General features: G+C 47.7%; 1 protein-coding gene across 1 annotated transcript in view; it reads left to right on the top strand.

Annotated features, from left to right (window-relative positions):
- Positions 1–296: 296 nt before the first annotated feature.
- vps37c (VPS37C subunit of ESCRT-I) overlaps positions 297–13,263 on the top strand; it is an 85,609-nt gene continuing 72,642 nt past the window's right edge. Inside the window, exon 1 of the mRNA XM_061679883.1 lies at positions 297–701. The gene's annotated coding sequence lies outside the window, so the exon portion shown is untranslated. The remainder of the gene's footprint in view (positions 702–13,263) is intronic.

Here is a 13,263-nt window from a genome sequence, read left to right as displayed (position 1 = left end):
TTGGTTTTTTTTGGTGGCTCTTCCTTGGCTCTGTTTTGTTTCGCCTCCCTTTTCTATAAAGTTATGTCGAGGGAAAAAACGCACAGGACTGTACCAATATTATTTCGGTAAAAGAATAAAAAACAATAGCACACCTTAAAACAATAACTTTTGCAAGTGTGTCAATACAAAAGCTTACAAAATCATGTAAACACGAACTGCCACTCATGATTGCTTTCCATTTCTGTTTCTGAAAGCCTTTCGAACACACCCCCATGTACACAGGAACATGGATTATTCTTAATATGGCCGCGGTTTCTGTTGATGTGGAGCGAAAGTTTCCGTTTTGATCAAATAGCGTGACATTGCCAGAATCGTTCCAAGTCGGGCATCCTTTGATCCGAAGCAGTCGTATACGGACACTCCCAAGCTTCAAACTGATTGTCGGGAACAAGCAGCGTTTTTTTTGGGGCTCCCCATTGATCACCCAACCTCGGGCTTCCTTCTAAGTTGATGGTCGCAGTCACTGACATTGCTGAAATTTTATTGGTGAAATCGGACATGACTTGATTCGTCAACCAGGTTGCCGCATCAGAAACGTGGAAAGCGCTTGTTTCAGTCAGGACAGAACGGCGTTCATGTGAACTTGCCTGACTGGGACTCTCTGGTGTTGGATGTCACTCCCAGTCAGTATACGGCGGAATTTGCTTTCCTAGCACCGTGTAAGTACTGTACCAACATTTTATATCGCTCTCGATTACCCACGACTAAAGCTGTTCTCAAGATATAGTCTACATTCTGTCTTGAAACCTTGTCTTAAGTCGATTTGGACATTTTTAAAGACTTCAAAAATTGAGCATCAATACGAAAGAGCAGAGCCGCTTACCAACAATGTGATCATTCTTTTCTGGTCCCTGGACAGTGGGAGGTATGTGACCCATTTGGAAATTCTGCACAAATACAGATGCAGAAAATGTCGTCTGATCGTCATCTAAATAAGAAGAGAATAAAACATCAAGAATAAAGAATAAACAACCAGTGGCTCATTAAATGAATACCACACAAATAATTATGTTTTCATATTTTTATACAGGTACATCTCAATAAATTAGAATAGGGTGGAAAAGTTCATTTATTTTAGTACTGATACGTTATATAGGTTCATTAAACACTTGGGAAAATACATTTCAAAAGGCAAATTCTTGCCAAATTTCTATATTACAAATCGTTGCCATTGTTTCTTGATTGTTTTGTAATATCTGGTTTCTAGAGATGCTCAATTTTAGGTTTTCGTTTGGTGTAAGCTATAATCATCAAAATTATACTTAAAAAAAAACAAATCATGAAATATTTAACTCCCTGTGTGTAGTAGTGCATTGCTATCATGAGTTTCACTTTTTGAATTGGACTACCTAATCAAATTAAGCTTTTGACACTATGCTAATGTATTGAGATGTACATGCAAACATGCATAACATGCAAACATTCACAGGGCAGGGAGGAAAAATTAAGTGAACACTTTGTTTGAATAACTGGTTGACCCTCATTTGGCAGCAATAACCTCAACCAAACATCTCCTGTAGTTGCAGATCATACATGCACACTGATCTGGATGAATTTTGTACCATTCATCTTTCCAAAACTGTTGCAGTTCAGCAAGATTCTTAAGGTGTCTGGGGTCAATAGCTCTTTTGCGGTCATGCCACAGCATCTCAATCGGGTTGATGTCAGAACTTTGACTGCGCCACTCTAGTATTTCTTCTTCTGAAGCCATTCTCCTTGTTAATATGCTTCTGTGTTTTGGTTAATTGTCCTGTTGCAACACTCGTCCTCATATGAGTGTCAACTGTTGGACAGATGGCCTCAAGTTCTTCCACAAAATGTCAATGAACTTGTGAATAGGGCTGGGCGATATGGCTGAAAAATTTATCCACAATTGTATTTCATAGTCTATTGATAATTGATATATATATTTTTTTTCAAAATAAGGAACCAGAGAAAATGGCTGAATTTAAAATCCAAAACCAAAGCATTATGATATGAGTTTTTTAAAAATCTTTTTTTTTTTTTTTTTTTTTAAAAGAACGTGTGTGCTTGTACGTACAATTCCAATGAAGTTGGGACATTGTGTTAAACAAATAAAAACAGAATACAATGATTTGCAAATCATGTTCAACCTATATTTAATTGAATACACTACAAAGCCAAGATATTTAATGTTCAAACTGATAAACCTGATTGTTTTTAGCAAATAATCATTAACTTAGAATTTTATGGCTGCAACACGTTCCAAAAAAGTGTCCTCAGTTCCCAAACATATATTGAATGTTGTGAAAAGAAAAGGTGATGTAGCACAGTGGTAAACATGACTCTGTCCCAGCTTTTTTGGAACGTGTTGCAGCCATAAAATTCTAAGAGGCAGAGAGGTTGTGATGAACAGTTTATTGAAACAAAGGGAAATGTAGATGGTCCTTGAGGTGCGCTGGCGGGTTGTTGAGGCAGAGAATGCGTGGCAGGCGGTGACGAGGACAGGCGGCTGGCTTGGCGGTGTAGGTGCAAGAATTCACTTGGTGAGGAACACAGAGGGAACACACTTGAAGAAGCTGCAATATTCTGGCGAGGATTTCTGAGTTCAGGCAGGCCTAAAAGCAGGTGGTAATGAGGGCTGATTGGTGACAGGTGCGTGGCCGAGGAAGGTGCTGGAAAGAGAGAGGGTGTAAAGCGCCACCCAGGCTCCAACACTAGTACTTCAGGGCAGCTCATGACAGTCCCACTAAAAGCATTTTACCTGAAGAATACAAAAGCTTAATTTGATTATTAATTATAATTTTGGTTTATTATCAAGAAAACCATGGAAAATGGCTTGAGCAAGATAGCAGAGCTTTATTAAACTCTTGAGCTTTTTTTCGTTGTCAAGAAACTGAAGAAGCAAGGGGTATAAGATTTTTTTCCATGGCTATATTATTTATTTCTGTATTTATATGTACTGTACTCAACTTCTCAACTTCTTACATCAAGCCTTCAAGCTTTTTATTCAAGCTTTTATGATGCAGTATTATTGCATATGACTGCATTTGAGTTCTCCCATTGTAAACAATACATGTGCACCTACTCAGTGGCCGGCGATGACTTCTAGTCGTTGTATACGGCGCTACGACACTTTGAAAAAGTAGACCTTTATCCTCCACTTAGATAATAAGTGGTTTTCCTTTTGCATTCGGTGGATCTTCTCAAACTCCCCGATTTCCGGAGTGGTCTCCGACGAGGAGTTAACCCTGTATCCGGGTTAGAGCTGGGCTTCCGTGTGGTGCGCACCCGTGCTAAGTCCTCCCACGTTATCGATGCCATCGATCTCCTGCTGGAAACACTGACACTCGTGTGCATGGAATGAAAAGTTTCCCTAACAGCACAGGAGAATCCACTGCATATAACATAATTTTTTCTCACATAGCCTTGTGAGCTGCAGACTCTGAGGTTACGTCCTGGTGGATAACGCTAATGCTTGCTAAGGTGACTATAGGAGGCAGGAGCTAGTCGGCAGTTTGATGCCATTTCATTCTCCCGGGTCCCACACACTCGGGCGCACACAACTTGTTGGAAGGCAGGCAGTCATTGGCTGACTATCGACTTTTTGGGCACTGTCCTTTTAAGACAGCATTTGAATTCAGCGCTGTTGGGTAAGTTATTATTTTTTTGAACTACCGGTACTCCAAAAAATGGTACCGTGCTATTTTTTTATGTATTTATTTTTATTATGTCAAAATACCTTGGTATGGTACTGGTACACTGTCAGAATTAAGGTGCTAAATTTGTACCTTTGAGGGTCTAATGGCTTGTCACTGTGGCAGTATCCTCAACGGTACACCTATTGACCCCTTAACCAGGGTACATATTGGGACCCTTACGATTTGTACCCTTAGAGTACATATTTGTCTATCTTCTTCTTGTTTTCCTTTGAGCTTGTCCCGTTCGGGGTCGCCACAGCGCGTCATCCTTTTCCCTGTAAGCCTATCTCCTGCATCCTCCTCTCGAACACCAACTGCCATCGTGTCTTCCCTCACGACATCCATCAACCTTCTCTTTGGTCTTCCTCTAGCTCTCTTGCCTGGCAGCTCCATCCTCATCATCCTTCTACCAATATACTCACTATTTCTCCTCTGGACGTGTCCAAACCATCGAAGTCTCCGCTCTCTAACTTTGTCTTCAAAACATCAAACCTCGGCTGTCCCTTCTCACGCACTAGAATTCTATTGAACAAGCTGGTCAAAAACTCCACAGCCACCTCTCCTAGATGCTTCCATACCTCCACAGGAACGTCATCAGGACCAACTGCCTTTCCATTTTTCATCCTCTTTAGTGCCTTTCTAACTTCTCCCTTACTAATCATTGCCACTTCCTAGTCCACCACACTTGCCTCTTCTACTCTCCCTTCTCTCTCATTTTCCTCATTCATCAACTCCTCAAAGTATTCTTTCCATCTAGCTAGCACACTGCTGGCACCAGTCAACATATTTCCATTTCTATCCTTAATCACCCTAACCTGCTGCACATCCTTCCCATCTCTATCCCTCTGTCTGGCCAGCCTGTATAGATCCTTTTCTCCTTCTTTAGTGTCCAACCTGCCATACATGTCATCATATGCCTCTTGTTTGGCCTTTGCCACCTCTACCTTTGCCCTGTGTCGCATCTCAATGTATTCCTTTCGCCTCTCCTCGGTCCTCTCAGTGTCCCACTTCTTCTTAGCTAACCTTTTTCCTTGTATGATTTCCTGTACTGTGAGGTTCCACCACCAAGTCTCCTTCGCTCCTTTCCTGCCAGAAGATACACCAAGTACTCTCCTGCCTGCCTCTCTGATCACCTTGGCTGCAGTGGTCCAGTCTTCTAGAAGCTCCTCCCGTCCACCGAGAGCCTGTCTCACCTCTTCCCGAAAAGCTGCACAACACTTGTCCTGTCTCAGCTTCCACCACATGGTTCTCTTCTCTGCCATTGTCTTCCTAATCTTCCTCCCCACCACCAGAGTCATCTTACACACCACCATCCTATGCTGTCTAGCCACACTCTCCCCTACCACTACCTTACAGTCGGTAACCTCCTTCAGATTACATCGTCTGCACAAGATGTAATCCACCTGCGTGCTTCTATCTCCGCTCTTGGAGGTCACACTATGTTCGTTCCTCTTCTGGAAAAAAGTGTTCACTACAGCCATTTGCATCCTTGTTGCAAAGTCTAACACCATCTGTCCCTCCAAGTTTCTTTCCTGGATGCCGTACTTACCCATCACTTCTTCATCACCCCTATTACCTTCACCAACATGTCCATTACAATCTGCACCAATTACGACTCTCTCTGTCTGGGATGCTCAAAACTACTTCGTCTAGCTCCTTCCAGAATTTCTCTTTCACCTCTCGGTCACATCCTACCTGTGGGGCATAGCCACTAATCCCATTACACACAACACCCTCAATTTCAAGTTTCAGACTCATCACTCGATCTAATACTCTTTTCACCTCCAAGACATTCTTAGCCAACTCTTCTTTTAAAATAACCCCGAATCCATTTCTTTTCCCATCTACACCATGGTAAAATAATTTAAACCCTGCCCCTAAACTTCTAGCCTTACTGCCTTTCCACCTTGTCTCCTGCACACACAATATATCAACCTTTCTCCTAATCATCATGTCAACCAACTCCTGAGATTTTCCTGTCATAGTCCCAACATTCAAAGTCCCCACATTCAGTTCTAGGCTCTGTGCTGTCCTCTTCTCTTTCTGCCGAAGAACCCGCTTTCCGCCTCTTCTTCTTTGACTTTGACCCACAGTAGCTGAATTTCCAACGGCGCCCTGCAGGTTGACAGCGGCGGTGGCGGACGTTATTAACCCGGGCCATGACCGATCCGGTATGGAATTCTTTGGATGAACGCTCATATTTGTTTGGCAAAGTTTTAAGCCGGATGCCCTTTCTGACGCAACCCTCTGCATTTATCCGGGCTTGGGACCGACCTACAGTTTGCCCTGACTTGTGCCCCCCATTGGGCTACATATTTGTCTATACAGGGTACAAATTAAAAGGGTACATATTGGGACCCTAATTTGTACCCTCATGGTACATATTTGCCCACAAAGGGATAATTTTAATGGGTAGCACATCAGCCTCACAGTTCTGAGGACCCGGGTTTAAAGCCGGTCTCACCTGTGTGGAGTTTTCATGTTCTCCCCGTGCCTGCGTGGGTTTTCTCCGGGTACTCTGGTTTCCTTCCACATCCCAAAAACATGCATGTTCATTGAAGACTCTGAATTGTACGTAGGTGTGAATGTTTTTTTGTTTATATATGCCATTTGATTGGCTGGCAACCTGTTCAGCCTGTACCCCGCCTCCTGCCCGCAGTTAGCTGGGATAGGCTCCAGCATACCCGCGACCCTAATGAGGATAAGCGGTGCAGAAAACTGATCGATGGATGGATAAATTGTCCTCACAATGGTTTGGGGTAAGTGACCACAATGTCTTAACAAAGATCATATGACAACCTATTGCTTTTACAGTATATCAAATTTCAATATTGGCTACCAAAAATGCAAATACCTGGTTGATCCTCTGGTAGAATCCTTCCCTTGCTTCATTGTACATTTTGGCCAACTGGGTTTTTCCTTGAACCAGATTGACAACCTTTGGCACAACACTGGTAAAACCCTCTTTCATGAGCCGGTAGAAGTTTACAGATGATGTGTGGATCCTGTCAACTTCATCATACAACTGTAAAGAGATGGGAAAGTCACTTCATCACAACATTCATGCTGAAAGACAGTATAAGCATTACAACAGATTTGTTCTTCTCTCTCAATAATGTGCTATGTAATGATATACAGTCCAGTCCACTGACATCTAACTCAAAACTATTGCAATTCGACTAGGGAGACACAGATACAGAATATCAGAGGGTAAATAGTAATTAGGTACTTGTATTATCACACCAAGGAACTTTGAGCACTTATGCATGGTAGGTTATTTGACAACTCTAAATTTCCCGTGGGTGTGAATGTGAGTGCAAATGGTTGTTTGTTTGTATGTGCCCTGCAATTGGCTGGCAACCAATTCAGGGTGTACCCCGCCTCCTGCCCGATGATGGCTGGGATAGGCTCCAGCACGCCCGCCACCCTCGTGAGGAGAAGCGACTCAGAAAATGGATGGATTGATAAAACTTTTCATGTTGGGGCTTCAATAAACTTGGATCACTACAGACTAGCAGTATTTTGTGGTTTCATTGTGCTATTTGGACGATTGAATGAACACATTGACCTTAAATATTTTTACTAACTCACCTACCCCCCACCCACCAGCCAACCCCAAGGAACTCCATCACTGTTTTGAGTACTCCAAAATTTTACTGCACCATCCATTAGCATTGTCCCAATGAACTTTTCATGTTGGGGCTTCAATAAACTTGGATCACTACAGACTAGCAGTATTTTGGGGTTTCGTTGTGCTATTTGGACAATTGAATGAACACATTGACCTTAAATATTTTTACTAACTCACCTAACCCCCCACCCACCAGCCAACCCCAAGGAACTCCATCACTGTTTTGAGTACTCCAAAATTTTACTGCACCATCCATTAGCATTGTCCCAATGATCCTAGGAGCTAAGTTATCTGGGGCTTTATGCCCCTGGCAGGGTCACCCATGACAAACAGGTCCTAGGTAGGGACCAGACAAAGCACGGCTCAAAGACCCCTTATGACGATGACAAACAATGGACATGGGTTTCCCTTGCCTGGACGCGGGTCACTGGGGCCCCCCACCGGAGCCAGGCCTGGTGGTGGGGCTCGAAGGCGAGCGCCTGGTGGCCGGGCCTGCACCCATGGGGCCCGGCCGAGCGCAGCCCGAAAGGGTAACATGGGTCCCCCTTCCCGTGGGCTCACCATCTGTGGGAGGGGCCATAGGGGTCGGGTGCAGTGCGAGCTGGGCGGTGGCCGGAGGTGGGGACCTTGGCGATCCGATCCCCGGCTACAGAAGCTGTCTCTAGGGACGTGAAATGTCACCTCTCTGGCAGGGAAGGAGCCCGAGCTGGTGTGTGAGGTCGAAAAGTTCCGACTAGATATAGTCGGACTCGCCTCCATGCACAGCTTGGGCTCTGGTACCAGTCCTCTCGAGAGGGGTTGGACTCTCTTCCACTCTGGAGTTGCCCACGGTGTGAGGCGCCGAGCAGGTGTGGGTATACTTATTGCCACCCGGCTCGGCGCCTGTACGTTGGGGTTCACCCCGGTGGATGAGAGGGTAGCCTCCCTCCGCCTTAGGGTGGGGGGACAGGTCCTGACTGTTGTTTGTGCCTATGCACCAAAAAGCAGTTCAGAGTACCCACCCTTTTTGGAGTCCTTGGAGGGGGTGCTAGAGAGCGCTCCAGCTGGGGACTCCATCGTTCTTGGGGGACTTCAATGTTCACGTGGGCAATGACAGTGAGACCTGGAAGGGCGTGATTGGGAGGAACGGCCCCCCGATCAGAACCCGAGCGGTGTTCTGTTATTGGACTTCTGTGTTCATCACGGATCGTCCATAACGAACACCATGTTCAAGCATAAGGGTGCACACGTGTACATGGCACCAGGACACCCTAGGTCGCAGTTCGATGATAGACTTTTTGGTCATGTCATCGGACTTCCGGCCGCATGTCTTGGACACTCGGGTGAAGAGAGGGGCGGAGCTGTCAACTGATCACCATTTGGTGGTGAGTTGGCTCCAATGGTGGGGGAAGATCCCGGTCCGACGTGGCAGGCCCAAACGTATTGTGAGGGTCTTCTGGGAATGTCTGGCGGAATCCCCTGTCAGAAGGAGTTTCAACTCCTACCTCCGACAGAACTTTGCTCATGTTCCGGGGGAGGCTAGGGACATCGAGTCAGAGTGGACCATGTGCCGCGCCTCCATTGCTGAGGCGGCCGACCGGAGCTGTGGTCGGTGCCTGTCGTGAGGCAGCTGATGGGTATTGGCTGGACAAGCGGAATGCAGCTTTTGTGGTCGCTGAAGCAAAAACTTGGGTATGGGAGGAGTTCGGTGAGGCCTTGGAGAAAGACGTCCGGACGGCTTCGAGGAAATTCTGGTCCACATCCGGCGTCTCAGGGGGGGAAGCAGTGCATCATTTACACTGTTTATTTTATGGACAGAATTTCAAGGCGCAGCAGAGGCATACAGGGGGTCTGGTTTGGTGGCCTCAGTATTTCATCTCTATTTTTTGCGGATTATGTGGTTCTGTTGGCTTCATCAAGCTGTGATCTTCAACTCTCAGTGGAGTGGTATGCAGCCGACTATAAAGCGGCTGGGATGAGAATCAGCACCTCCAAATCTGAGACCATGGTCCTCAGTCGGAAAAGGGTGGCGTGCCCTCTCCAAGTCTGGGATGAGATCCTGCAAGCGGAATGCAGCTTTGGTGGTCACTGAAGCAAAAACTCGGGCATGGGAGGAGTTTGGTGAGGCCGTGGAGAGAGACTTCCGGACGGCTTCGAGGAAATTCTGGTCCACCATCCGGTGTCTCAGGAGGGGGAAGCAGTGCACCACCAACACTGTGTATAGTGGGGATGGGGCTCTGCTGACCTCGACTCGGGATGTTGTGAGCCGGTGGGTAGAATACTTAGAAGAACTCCTCAATTCCACCGACACGCCTTCCCATGAGGGAGCAGAGTCTGGGTTCTCTGAGGCGGACTCTCCTATCTCTGGGGTTGAGGTCACCGAGGTGGTTAAAAAGCTCCTCGGTGGCAAGGCCCCGGGGGTGGATGAGATTAGCCCGGAGTTCCTCAAGGCTCTGCATGTTGTAGGACTGTCCTGGTTGATACGCCTCTGCAACATCGCGTGGACATCGGGGACAGTGCCTCTGGATTGGCAGACTGGGGTGGTGGTCCCCCTTTTAAGAAAGGGGACCGGAGGGTGTGTCCCAACGACAGGGGGATCACACTCCTCAGCCTCCCTGTTAAGGTCTATTCAGGGGTGCTGGAGAGGAGGGTCGTTCGGGAAGTCGAATCTCAGATTCAGGAGGAGCAGTGTGGTTTTCGTCCTGCCCGTGGAACAGTGGACCAGCTCTACACCCTCGGCAGGGTCCTCGAGGTTGCATGAGAGTTCGCCCAACCAGTCTACATGTGTTTTGAGGACTTGGAGAAGGCGTTTGACCGTGTCCCTCGGTGAGTCCTGTGGGGCGTGCTTCGGGAGTGTGGGGTACCGAACCCCCTGATGCGGGCTTTTCGGTCCCTGCACGATCGGTGTCAGAGTTTGGTCCGCATTGCCGGCAGTTATTCGGACTTGTTTCCGGTGAGGGTTGGACTCCGCCAAGGCTGACCTTTGTCACCGATTCTGTTCATAACTTTTATGGACAGAATTTCAAGGCGCAGCAGAGGCATACAGGGGGTCTGGTTTGGTGGCCTCAATATTCCATCTCTGGTTTTTGCGGATTATGTGGTTCTGTTGGCTTCATCAAGCTGTGATCTCCAACTCTCACTGGAGTGGTATGCAGCCGACTATAAAGCGGCTGGGATGAGAATCAGCACCTCCAAATCTGAGACCATGGTCCTCAGTCGGAAAAGAGTGGCGTGCCCTCTCCAAGTCTGGGATGAGATCTTGCAAGCGGAATGCAGCTTTGGTGGTCACTGAAGCAAAAACTCGGCCATGGGAGGAGTTCGGTGAGGCCATGGAGAGAGACTTCCGGACGGCTTCGAGGAAATTCTGGTCCACCATCCGGCGTCTCAGGAGGGGGAAGCAGTGCACCACCAACACTGTGTATAGTGGGGATGGGGCTCTGCTGACCTCGACTCGGGATGTTGTGAGCGGGTGGGGAGAATACTTCGAAGAACTCCTCAATTCCACCGACACGCCTTCCCATGAGGGAGCAGAGTCTGGGTTCTCTGAGGCGGACTCTCCTATCTCTGGGGTTGAGGTCACCGAGGTGGTTAAAAAGCTACTCGGTGGCAAGGCCCCGGGGGTGGATGAGATTCGCCCGGAGTTCCTCAAGGCTCTGGATGTTGTAGGACTGTCCTGGTTGATACGCCTCTGCAACATCGCGTGGACATCGGGGACAGTGCCTCTGGATTGGCAGACTGGGGTGGTGGTCCCCCTTTTTAAGAAAGGGGACCGGAGGGTGTGTCCCAACGACAGGGGGATCACACTCCTCAGCCTCCCTGGTAAGGTCTATTCAGGGGTGCTGGAGAGGATGGTCCTTCGGGAAGTCGAATCTCAGATTCAGGAGGAGCAGTGTGGTTTTCTTCCTGGCCGTGGAACAGTGGACCAGCTCTACACCCTTGGCAGGGTCCTCGAGGGTGCATGGGAGTTCGCCCAACCAGTCTACATGTGTTTGTAGACTTGGAGAAGGCGTTTGACCATGTCCCTCGGGGGGTCCTGTGGGGGGTGCTTCGGGAGTATGGGGTACCGAACCCCCTGATACGGGCTGTTCGGTCCCTGTACGACTGGAGTCAGAGTTTGGTCCGCATATCCGGCAATAAGTCGGACTCGTTCCCGGTGAGGGTTGGACTCCGCCAAGGCTGCCCTTTGCCGCTGATTCTGTTCCTAACTTTTCTGGACAGAATCTATCGGCGCAGCCAAGGCGTAGAGGAGGTCCGGTTTGGTGGCCTCAGTATTGCATCTCTGCTTTTTGCTGATGATGTGGTTCTGTTGGCTTCATCAAGCCGTGAGCTCCAACTCTCACTGGAGCAGTTCTCAGCCGAGTGTGAAGCGGCTGGGATGAGAATCAGCACCTCCAAATCAGAGACCATGGTCCTCAATCGGAAAAGGGTGGCGTGCCCTCTCCAGGTCGGGGACGAGATCCTGCCCCAAGTGGAGGAGTTCAAGTATCTTGGGGTCTTGTTCACGAGTGAGCGAAGAATGGAACGGGAGATCGACAGGCGGATCGGTGCAGCGTCTGCAGTGATGCAGACTTTGTATCGGTCCGTTGTGGTAAAGAAGGAGCTAAGCCGAAAGGTGAAGCTCTCAATTTACCGGTCGATCTTCGTTCCTACCCTCACGTATGGTCATGAGCTGTGGGTCGTGACCGAAAGAACGCGATCCCGGATACAAGCGGCCGAAATGAGTTTCCTCCGCAGCGTGTCCGGGCTCTCCCTTAGAGAGAGGGTGAGAAGCTCGGTCATCCGGGAGGATCTCAGAGTAAAGCCGCTGCTCCTCCGCATTGAGAGAAGCCAGATGAGGTGGCTGGGGCATCTGATTCGGATTCCTCCCGGACGCCTCCCTGGTGAGGTGTTCCGGGCACGTCCCACCGGGAGGAGACCCCGGGGACGACCCAGGACACGCTGAAGAGACTACGTCCTTCGGTTGGCCTGGGAACGCCTCGGGATCCCCCTGGAAGAGCTGGATGAAGTGGCTGGGGAGAGGAAAGTCTGGGCGTCCCTGCTAAAGCTACTGCCCCCGCGACCCGACCCGGATAAGCGGTAGAAAATGGATGGATGGATAGTCCCGCAATGCATCATTTCAGCAGCAATAGTGGATACAAATTTTATGTCTCAAAAGTACAAGTGGTTTTGGTATCATGAGTCATCAAGAGTCTGAAAAAAAGTGGTATCAAACATACATAGAAATATATGATCGCCTAATATAATTACATATGAACAACAAATTGATGGATAACTAGTTTTGAAATCAGAAGCCAATAAAAAAAAATGTTTGTTCAACTATGACTCAGTTTTATTGTAAAAGTGGAATTTGTTACAAAGAAATGCTTACAATATCTCAATGTTACCAAAAGTGAAGAAAATCATCAGTTTTGGTATTTTAGCAAGAGACATGAAGTTGGACGTACATGATTTGGTTTTGCGGGCCACTTAAAATCATGTGGCGGGCCGGATCTGGCCCCCGGAACATCTGTGTTTGAGTTGACATCTGTGAACTAAAGAATTCCATACCGGATTGGTCGTGGCGCGGGTTAACAACGTCCGCTCCCAGCACCGTTAACCTGAAGGGTGCCGGTGGAAATTCAGCTACTGTGGGTTGAAGACGAAGGAGAGGTGGAAAGAAGGTTCTTAGGCAGAAAGAGAAGAGGAAAGCACAGAGCCTAGAATTTAATGTGGGCACTTTGAATGTTGGGACTACGACAGGAAAATCTCTGGAGTTGGTTGACATGATGATTAGGAGAAAGGTTGGTATATTGTGTGTCCAGGAGAGCAGGTGGAAAGGTAATAAGGCTAGAAGTTTATGGGCAGAGTTTAAATTATTTTACCATGGTGTAGATGGGAAGAAAAATGCAGTAGGGGTTATTTGAAAAGAAGAGTTAGCTAAGAATGTCTTGGAGGTGAAAAGAGTATCAG

This window comes from Phycodurus eques, chromosome 6, assembly GCF_024500275.1.
Source record: "Phycodurus eques isolate BA_2022a chromosome 6, UOR_Pequ_1.1, whole genome shotgun sequence".
Taxonomy (NCBI): domain Eukaryota; kingdom Metazoa; phylum Chordata; class Actinopteri; order Syngnathiformes; family Syngnathidae; genus Phycodurus; species Phycodurus eques.
Note: the sequence above shows the minus strand (reverse complement) of the source record. Positions and strands in the feature narration are given on the sequence as shown.